Below are 10,392 nucleotides of genomic sequence, written 5' to 3' on the forward strand. Positions count from 1 at the left end.
CTGTAAGTGATGAGAGAGCACCCACACCATACCACACCGTAAGAGATGAGAGCACCGACACCATACCACTCCGTAAGAGATGAGAGCACCGACACCATACCGCACCATAAAAGGCGACCTCGCAACAATAACAACAAAAATCATCATCACAAATTTGGACCGCGGTGTGGCCTCGCTGCGTCTCGTTCGCGGCCACGTGACCACGCCACACTCTCACCACACCACGCGGCCACGTGACCACGCCACACTCTCACCACACCACGCGCCCACGTGACCACGCCACACTCTCACCACACCACGCACCCACGTGACCACGCCACACTCTCACCACACCACGCGGCCACGTGACCACGCCACACTCTCACCACACCACGCGCCCACGTGACCACGCCACACTCTCACCACACCACGCGCCCACGTGACCTCCCCACGCTCTCACCACACCACACGGCCACGTGACCACGCCACGCTCTCACCACACCACACGGCCACGTGACCTCGCCACACACTCACCACACCACGCGGCCACGTGACCACGCCACGCTCTCACCACACCACGCGGCCACGTGACATCCCCACGCTCTCACCACACCACGCGGCCACGTGACCTCCCAACGCTCTCACCACACCACGCGGCCACGTGACCTCCCCACGCTCTCACCACACCACGCGGCCAGCTGGAGGCGGGCGACGCAGAGCAAAAGGCCCAACAGAGGATGATGTTGTTGCTGTTGTTGCTGTTGCTGCTGTTGTTGCTGTTGTTGCTGTTGCTAAAAACGACGTTTCTTCTTTTGAAGAAGACGGCCGCTTGTGTTGCGATCGAAACGTCGTAGTTTTCCGTTATTTTTGATTATTATTTTTAACCTATCTACGTGAGTGTACCGAAAGACCCAAAGAATATGAATTTATCCAGTCACGAAAGCTTTAAATTAAGATAACGCATTCATTATTTATTTATATAAACCGTGCGGCGGAATCGTCACTCGCGGCCACACAAAGCAAATGCAGAGGACGACTCAGGCGAGAGGGAGGCGGAGAGAGACGTGGGGGGCTCTCTCTGTGTGTGTGTGCGAGAGAGAGAGAGACGTGGGGGCTCTCTGTGTGTGTGAGAGAGACATGGGGGGCTCTCTCTGTGTGAGAGACGTGGGGGGCTCTCTCTGTGTATGTGTGCGAGAGAGAGAGACGTGGGGGGCTCTCTCTGTGTGTGTGAGAGAGAGGTGGGGGGCTCTGTGTGTGTGTGTGTGAGAGAGACGTGGGGGGCTCTCTGTGTGTGTGTGAGAGAGAGACGTGGGGGGCTCTCTGTGTGTGTGTGCGAGAGAGAGAGATGTGGGGGGGCTCTCTCTGTGTGTGTGAGAGAGACATGGGGGGCTCTGTGTGTGTGTGAGAGACGTGGGGGGCTCTCTGTGTGTGTGTGCGAGAGAGAGACGTGGGGGGCTCTGTGTGTGTGTGAGATACGTGGGGGGCTCTCTCTGTGTGTGTGTGAGAGACGTGGGGGGCTCTCTCTGTGTGTGTGTGAGAGACGTGGGGGGCTCTCTCTGTGTGTGTGAGAGACGTGGGGGGCTCTCTCTGTGTGTGTGTGAGAGACGTGGGGGGCTCTCTGTGTGTGTGTGTGAGAGACGTGGGGGGCTCTCTGTGTGTGTGTGTGAGAGACGTGGGGGGCTCTCTCTGTGTGTGTGAGAGACGTGGGGGGCTCTGTGTGTGTGAGAGACGTGGGGGGCTCTCTGTGTGTGTGAGAGACGTGGGGGGCTCTCTGTGTGTGTGAGAGACGTGGGGGGCTCTCTCTGTGTGTGAGAGACGTGGGGGGCTCTCTCTGTGTGTGAGACGTGGGGGGCTCTCTGTGTGTGTGAGAGACGTGGGGGGCTCTCTGTGTGTGTGAGAGACGTGGGGGGCTCTCTGTTTGTGTGAGAGAGACGTGGGGGACTTTGTGTGTGTGTGAGAGACGTGGGGGGCTCTCTCTGTGAGAGACGTGGGGGGCTCTCTGTGTGTGTGTGAGAGACGTGAGGGGCTCTCTCTGTGTGAGAGACGTGGGGGGCTCTCTCTCTGTGTGTGTGAGAGAGACGTGGGGGGCTCTCTCTGTGTGCGAGAGACGTGGGGGGCTCTGTGTGTGTGTGTGAGAGACGTGGGGGGCTCTCTCTGTGTGTGAGAGACGTGGGGGGCTCTGTGTGTGAGAGACGTGGGGGGCTCTCTGTGTGTGTGAGAGACGTGGGGGGCTCTCTGTGTGTGAAAGACGTGGGGGGTTCTGTGTGTGTGAGAGACGTGGGGGGCTCTCTGTGTGTGTGAGAGAGAGGTGGGGGGCTCTGTGTGTGTGTGTGTGAGAGAGACGTGGGGGGCTCTCTGTGTGTGTGTGAGAGAGAGACGTGGGGGGCTCTCTGTGTGTGTGTGTGCGAGAGAGAGAGATGTGGGGGGGCTCTCTCTGTGTGTGTGAGAGAGACATGGGGGGCTCTGTGTGTGTGTGAGAGACGTGGGGGGCTCTCTGTGTGTGTGTGCGAGAGAGAGACGTGGGGGGCTCTGTGTGTGTGTGAGATACGTGGGGGGCTCTCTCTGTGTGTGTACGAGAGAGCGAAACGTGGGGGGCTCTCTCTGTGTGTGTGAGAGACGTGGGGGGCTCTCTCTCTGTGTGTGTGAGAGACGTGGGGGGCTCTCTCTGTGTGTGTGTGAGAGACGTGGGGGGCTCTCTCTGTGTGTGTGAGAGACGTGGGGGGCTCTCTCTGTGTGTGTGTGTGTGAGAGACGTGGGGGGCTCTCTCTGTGTGTGTGTGAGAGACGTGGGGGGCTCTCTCTGTGTGTGTGAGAGACGTGGGGGGCTCTGTGTGTGTGAGAGACGTGGGGGGCTCTCTGTGTGTGTGAGAGACGTGGGGGGCTCTCTGTGTGTGTGAGAGACGTGGGGGGCTCTCTGTGTGTGTGAGAGACGTAGGGGGCTCTCTGTGTGTGTGAGAGACGTGGGGGGCTCTCTCTGTGTGTGAGAGACGTGGGGGGCTCTCTCTGTGTGTGAGACGTGGGGGGCTCTCTGTGTGTGTGAGAGGCGTGGGGGGCTCTCTGTGTGTGTGAGAGACGTGGGGGGCTCTCTGTTTGTGTGAGAGAGACGTGGGGGACTTTGTGTGTGTGTGAGAGACGTGGGGGGCTCTCTCTGTGAGAGACGTGGGGGGCTCTCTGTGTGTGTGTGAGAGACGTGAGGGGCTCTCTCTGTGTGAGAGACGTGGGGGGCTCTCTCTCTGTGTGTGTGAGAGAGACGTGGGGGGCTCTCTCTGTGTGCGAGAGACGTGGGGGGCTCTGTGTGTGTGTGTGAGAGACGTGGGGGGCTCTCTCTGTGTGTGAGAGACGTGGGGGGCTCTCTGTGTGTGAGAGACGTGGGGGGCTCTGTGTGTGTGTGTGAGAGACGTGGGGGGCTCTGTGTGTGTGTGTGAGAGAGACGTGGGGGGCTCTCTGTGTGTGTAAGAGACGTGGGGGGCTCTGTGTGTGTGAGAGACGTGGGGGGCTCTCTGTGTGTGAGAGACGTGGGGGGCTCTCTGTGTACGAATGAGCAGGGAAGTGTGAACGTTCCTCGTTTTGTATGAGAGGCAAATTGGGCGCACGCAAGCCTGACAGCTTGCTGGGGGCGAGTGCTGTTAGCGAGCACCTATTAAGGTTCGGCACGGTGCACGAGGGGGCTCTTAGGCCAAGGACCACGGCCCGGCCACCTTTGTCTCTCCCGCACTGATATTTACCCACACCCCGATACACATTTCAGTCGGAGCTAACCTAAAAGGAGGCCTCGTGCAGCTCCCCTGGGAGTCCATGGAGACAGAGACACAGAGAGACACAGAGACACAGGGGACACCGAGCCCGCGGTGTCCGTGGGGACAGAGACACAGGGGACACCAAGCGCACGGTGTCCCCTGTGTCTCCCTGTGTCCCCACGGTGTCCGTGGGGACACAGGGAGACACAGGGGACACCAAGCCCGCGGTGTCCATGGAGACACAGAGACACAGAGACACAGGGGACACCAAGCCCAGGTGTCCGTGGAGACACAGAGAGACACAGAGACACAGGGGACACCAAACCCACGGTGTCCCCTGTGTCTCTGTGTCTCCACGGACACCAAGCCCGCGGTGTCCGTGGAGACACAGAGACACAGAGACACCAAGCCCGCGGTGTCCATGGAGACACAGAGACACAGGGACACCAAGCCCACGGAGTCCGTGTAGACAGAGACACAGAGACACAGGGGAAACCAAGCCCACGGTGTCCATGGAGACACAGAGACACAGAGACACAGGGGACACCAAGCCCAGGTGTCCGTGGAGACACAGAGAGACACAGAGACACAGAGAGACACAGGGGACACCAAGCCCACGGTGTCCCCTGTGTCTCTGTGTCTCCACGGACACCAAGCCCGCGGTGTCCATGGAGACACAGAGACACAGGAGACACCAAGCCCGCGGTGTCCATGGAGACACAGAGACACAGGGACACCAAGCCCAGGTGTCCGTGGAGACACAGAGAGACACAGAGACACAGGGGACACCAAGCCCAGGTGTCCGTGGAGACACAGAGACACAGAGACACAGAGAGACACAGGGGACACCAAGCTCAGGTGTCCGTGGAGACACAGAGACACAGAGACACAGGGACACAGGGACACCAAGCCCGCGGTGTCCATGGAGACACAGAGACACAGGGGACACCAAGCCCAGGTGTCCGTGGAGACACAGAGAGACACAGAGACACAGAGACACAGGGGACACCAAGCCCAGGTGTCCGTGGAGACACAGAGACACAGACACAGGGGACACCAAGCCCACGGTGCCGTCATCCGGCAGCAGTGCAGAAAGCGAACCCTGGACTGGTTTCGCCGTTCTGGGCGTCGTCAGCAGTGTCAGCCTGAACGCCACCGTTGTTGCGAAGAACACCACCATGGCAGCCACGGGGAGCCAGGGGCGAAGGCGCAGAGCAACACCACCACCAGCACCACCACCACCAGCACCACCACCAGCACCAGCACCACCACCACCACAAGCACCAGCACCAGCACCACCACCAGCACCACCACCAGCACCACCACCACCACCAGCACCACCACCAGCACCACCACCACCAGCAGCACCACCAGCACCAGCACCACCACCAGCACCACCACCAGCACCACCACCAGCAGCGCAGAGGACACGCGATCCATCCATCTCCGACAAAGGGGCCTCACTCTCACAAACACGCGGGAGGGAGTGTGTGTGGTTGTGTGTGTGTGGTTGCGTGTGGGTGGTTGCGTGTGTGTGGGTGGTTGCGTGTGTGTGTGTGGTTGTGTGTGTGTGGTTGTGTGTGTGTGTGTGGTTGTGTGTGTGGTTGTGTGGGTGTGTGTGTCCGGCAAAACAACCCCCTACCTCCTCGCGGTGCCGGACGGGCAACTCTGTCGTGGACAGTGCTGTGGGGGGAGGTCCAATAATGATTGGCTCCTCCCCTCATGGTATATGTGTCCACCACAGAGGCTAAACGGGGGCTCTGGACGGGTGCGAGGGGCTGGTAACCCCTCCACCTTCAATTAATTACCACTAAACCACGAGTTAAACTGAAATATGTAACTAATAAGCTTGTGCCGGAGGCCCCGGGGGGCCAGGCGTCTATGACGTCTCCTGGCCAAACCCCAATTGGCGGAGCCAGGAGATTGAATATCTATCCTCGGGGCTCCTCCAGAAACAACTAAAAGCCACTACGGGTGGCCACGTAGAATGTTCGAACGCTCACTGAGGAAGGAGAGGCTGCCACTCCTCTGTCGGGAGCTGGACCGGTACCGCCTGGATCTCTGTGGCATTCAGGAGGTCCGGTGGACCGGCTCTGGCTCCTGCCACCATGAGGGGTGGACAGTCCTCTATTCGGCGCAGCAGACTGCCAAACAACAGGGTGTGGCTCTTCTTTTGAACAAAAGAATGAAGGGGGCGTGGGAGCGTGGCGATGAGGTGTGGGAAGCTGTAAGTCCCAGGCTACTTTGGGCTCGCCTTCCCATCAACCGGAGGTGAGGAATGGTGGTCGTGGTTACTTATGCCCCCACCGAAGATGAACATCCGTGGAGGGATGCAGGCAAAGCCGATGAGTCAGATGCCTTCTATGACCTCCTGTCACAGGTGCTGGCTAAAGTGGCCCCTCGGAATAGAGTCATCATGTTGGGTGACTTCAATGCCCGAGTTGGTCATGATACTGGCACCTGGTCTGGAGTGATTGGAGGGCATGGGCCAGATCAGCTCAATAACAACGGTAGGAGGCTGCTAGATTTTTGTGCAGCCCATGGGCTTGTAATTACCAACACGCTGTTCCGGCATCGGCGCATCCACACAACATCATGGATGCATGCCGGGTCCAAGCAAGAACATCTGCTGGACTACATAGTGACGGACCAGCGGATGCGAGCCCATGTCCTTGACACCAGGACCTACCGTGGAGCTGATCTGCCCTCTGACCATCGACTAGTCATCTGTAAGATGTGCCTGCCATTCTTCCACTCCGGTGGTGGGTGTACACCCAGGACCCCATTCCAACCTAAAGCGGCCTGGTCTCAGTTATCTGATGAAAGTTGCAAGCGAGAATTTCATCATCGCTTGCGGCTGGGATTGGCATCGTCCCCGACTCCTCCTGATGTCGAGGGTAAATGGGCGAGGTTTAGGACTGTGACTCATGCAGCTGCAATGGCTGCTTCGGGTACGCGGTCCAGACCTCCCCAGAGACCCTGGCTGACAGAGGAGGTGTTCAGGATGGTTGAGAAAAAGCGACAGGCCCACTGTCATCGGCTACAGAATCCCACGTCAGAGAATGAGGAGGCTTGCCGCAGCCTTCGCTCGGAGGTTCGGAGAGCCGTGAGGCGCTGCAAGGATGGGTGGTGGTCACGGGTTGCTGAGGAGATGGAGTCTGCCTCAGTGGCCCGTGATCACAAATCTCTATTTAACTCCATCAAAAAAGTTATCTGAAGCGCCACACCTATTACCATCATTAGGGGAAAAAACGGTGACCTAATTCTCCGACCCCCAGGAACAGGTTTGCAGATTTGCTGAGCATTTCTGAGGTCATGGGGGAGGGTAAATCCCTCAGCCAGGAAAACATCGTGGCACAAAGTGAGGATGACCCTGCTGAGGCTGCGGTGCCTCAAATATTGGAAGAAGTCACCCCCTGTGAGTGGCTGGCTGAGGTGCCATCTGTTGAAGAAGTACTGAAGGCGATCCGGAGTCTGAGACCAGGAAAGGCAGCGGGCAGAGATGATCTCCCAAGCGAAATGCTGAGGGAGGGCGGCGTTTGTGCACAGACTGCCCTATATGACATCATAACAAGTCTGGACTACTGGACGGGTTCCGCAGGATTGGAAGGATGCCCTGGTGGTCCCCCTTTTTAAGAAGGGGGACCCCGCACAGACTGTAACAACTACAGGGGCATCTCACTCCTCAGTGTGCTGGGAAAGGTCCTGACAAGGATTATTCAACATCGCCTTGCCAGGCACGCTGAGGAGAGGCTTGCGGAGCCCCAATGCGGTTTCAGGATAGGGCGGTCCTGCACAGATGCCATATTTTCTGTCCGTCTGCTACAGCAGAGGTGTAGGGAATTCCAACAAGACCTACATCTCTGCTTTATTGACCTGGTCAATGCCTATGATACCATCAGTAGGCCTGGGCTCTGGGTCGTTCTTCGTGCTTTTGGAGTACCTGACCCTCTGCTCACGATCATTAAGGACCTTCATGATGGTGAGTGGGCCCGGATAAAACTACGTGGCCGGGAGTCAGAGCCATTCCCTGTACACCTTGGGGTGCGACAGGGATGTCCTCTGGCTCCCAGATTATTTGACATCTATTTTGACCACGTAGTTCGTGAAGCCTTCAATAGCTGTACCGGGGGAATCTCCATATGGTACAGATATAATGGGAGGCTGATCGATGCCCGGGTGCGGTCAAGGGATGGCTCCCTATTGCTCAACCACGTTATGTATGCTGATGATTTGGTAATAGCTGCTCAGTCAGAGGAGGAGTTGGAGACGCTGCTGCTGAGACTGGAGCGTGCCACTAAGAGGTGGGGCCTTACCATCAGCCCCACCAAAACTAAGCACCTGCCTGGGTATTTTGTACCATCGGACACTCCACCCCCACAACTCCCGATCGGTGATGGGGCAGTTGTGGAGAGAGTGGAGAGTTTCCCATACCTGGGCAGTGTGCTTATGACTGGCTCCAGTTTAACAGCAGAGGTCTCACTCCGAATCAGTCGAGCGGCAATATCTTTTCATCGGTTGCGTAACGCTGTGTGGAAGCTACCTGATCTGTCGCTCTGCACTAAGCTTCAGGTCTTCTCGGCCACGGTCATTCCCTCCCTTCTCTACGCTTGCAAAACGTGGACCCCCCTAATGGAACATCTTCGCCGGTTAGAAACATTTAGGCTGGCCTGCCTACGATCCATCCTGGGTTTAACCAGACTGGATTGTGTGAGGAGCTCACAAATCATTGAAAGATCTGGGCAGGGTCCCATCGGTGAGCTCCTCCGGCAGGCAAGGCTGCGATGGCTGGGTCATGTAGCCCGCATGCCCAGCCACCGCATGCCGAAACAGCTTTTGTTTGGCCGGATTGAGGGGGCTAAGCGGGCGCGGCACGGGCTAGAGAAGAGATGGAGTGATGTGGTACAGGAGGACGTGGAGCTGAGTGGACTTGCCGATGACTGGTACCAGCGGTGTCAAGATCGGCCTCTGTGGAGGAGGCTCGTGAAGGATGCTACTGGGCAGTTGGAGGCAGTCGCCCTCCAACAACAACGGAGGACGGAGGAGCGACGCTCAGAACAACGAGCGGAGCGCCGGGTGGCTAAAGCACAGCAGGTTGGCACAGTAGGGGGCACAGGTGGTGCATCAGCCAGTCATCTCAGTCAGTCGACCCGTGGCACCTGGGTCTGCCCAGTGACCTCCTGCCAGCGGGCGTTCGACACTTCACGTGGCCTCACGGTGCACATAGCCTGGCACAAGCGTCGTGGTGACGTCACCGCCACTTAGTGGCGAATGGCGGTTGTTGTTGTTGTTGTGTGTGTGTGGATGTGTGTGTACCTGGTGCGGTGTGTAAACATCGCCACTGGGGAGACAAAGGCGGTCGGGCGTGGTGCTGGCCACCCACCCCCTCGTGTACCATTCCGGCCTTCATAGGTGCTCGCTAACAGCACATGCCCCTACAGCCTGTTAAGGCTATATGGGGAATCTTTGTCTTTATCTTTGTGTGTGTGTGGATGTGTGTTCGTATGTGTGTGGACGCGTCGTTACCTTCGACGACGCGGGGGAGTAGCGGGGAGCGGTAGTGTAGCGGTTAGCGCGCTGCACTATGAACCTGGAGACCCGGGTTCGATTCCCGCTCACGTGACGATTATCTGAACCGGTCCCGGGCCTCCCCTAGGTCGACTCAGCCTCCAATGAGTACCTGGTGCGGTGTGTAAACATCGCCACTAGGGAGACAAAGGCGGTCGGGCGTGGTGCTGGCCACCCACCCCCTCGTGCACCGTTCCGGCCAGGCTATATGGGGGATCTTTGTGTGTGTGGACGCGTCGTTACCTTCGACGGCGCGGTGGAGTAGCGGCACGCGGCAGACCGTGGAGGGTGGTGGTGGTGCAGCACGTGGAGGCAACCCTGGAGGTCTCCCTCCCTCTCTCGAGCTCTCTGTGCGCCACGAGGCAGCGAGGAGGCCTCTATAAATACATCCACGTGGTGAGCGCGCGTGGCTGGCCGGGGCGGTGCTGGCCACTGCTCACCGGATCGCTCGGGCGCTCGCAGTGCCCGTGGTGTTGGTGGTGTTGTTGGTGGTGGTGATGTTGTTGTTGGTGTTACAACTCTCCCTCCAACCACCAGGATCCGGCCACACCGGCTCGCGGAAGGGGCCCCGGCTGGCAGCCGCTGATAGGAGGCACCGCACGCGTCGAGTCGGCAGCCCAATTGGGTCGGGTGTGTTGATTGCGTAATCACAACCCCCACCCCCCAGCGCCTCCAATTCATCATCCGTGGCGAGAGAGCGAGAGATTCAAACAATGGCGAGAGAGCGAGAGATTCAAACAATGACACAAGACGCAAGCCACGACCCACACACAATGACACAATGACACGCACAATGACACAAGCCACGGGGCCAGAGTGAATACACCGCTACAGTCGTCTGCGCTCCTTCAACGGAGGATTAACAGCAGCGCTACACGAACACTGTCTCTGTGTCTCTCTCTGTCTCTCTCTCTCTGTGTCTCTCTCTGTCTCTGTGTCTCTCTCTGTGTCTCTGTCTCTCTCTGTGTCTCTGTCTATCTCTCTCTGCCGAAGCCAGCAGCGCGACACGAGGCTCCGTACCGGTCGTGTCTGTGGCCATCAGGCCCAAGGCGTGGAGAACAACGTCACACTCAGCGTGCACGCGGCTAATGTCGCCTCCTTTCCCTATT

At 58.4% G+C, this 10,392-nt stretch overlaps 1 protein-coding gene across 1 annotated transcript in view; it reads right to left on the reverse strand.

The window, feature by feature from the left end:
- Nucleotides 1–9,901, reverse strand: part of LOC116950696 (V-type proton ATPase 116 kDa subunit a 1-like) — a 34,242-nt gene extending 24,341 nt beyond the window's left edge. Inside the window, exon 1 of the mRNA XM_032968675.2 lies at nt 9,527–9,901. The gene's annotated coding sequence lies outside the window, so the exon portion shown is untranslated. The remainder of the gene's footprint in view (nt 1–9,526) is intronic.
- Nucleotides 9,902–10,392: the final 491 nt, after the last annotated feature.

This window comes from Petromyzon marinus, chromosome 2 (genome assembly GCF_048934315.1).
Source record: "Petromyzon marinus isolate PM22_M1 ecotype Great Lakes invasive population chromosome 2, UKy_Petmar_22M1.pri1.0, whole genome shotgun sequence".
Classification (NCBI taxonomy): Eukaryota; Metazoa; Chordata; class Hyperoartia; order Petromyzontiformes; family Petromyzontidae; genus Petromyzon; species Petromyzon marinus.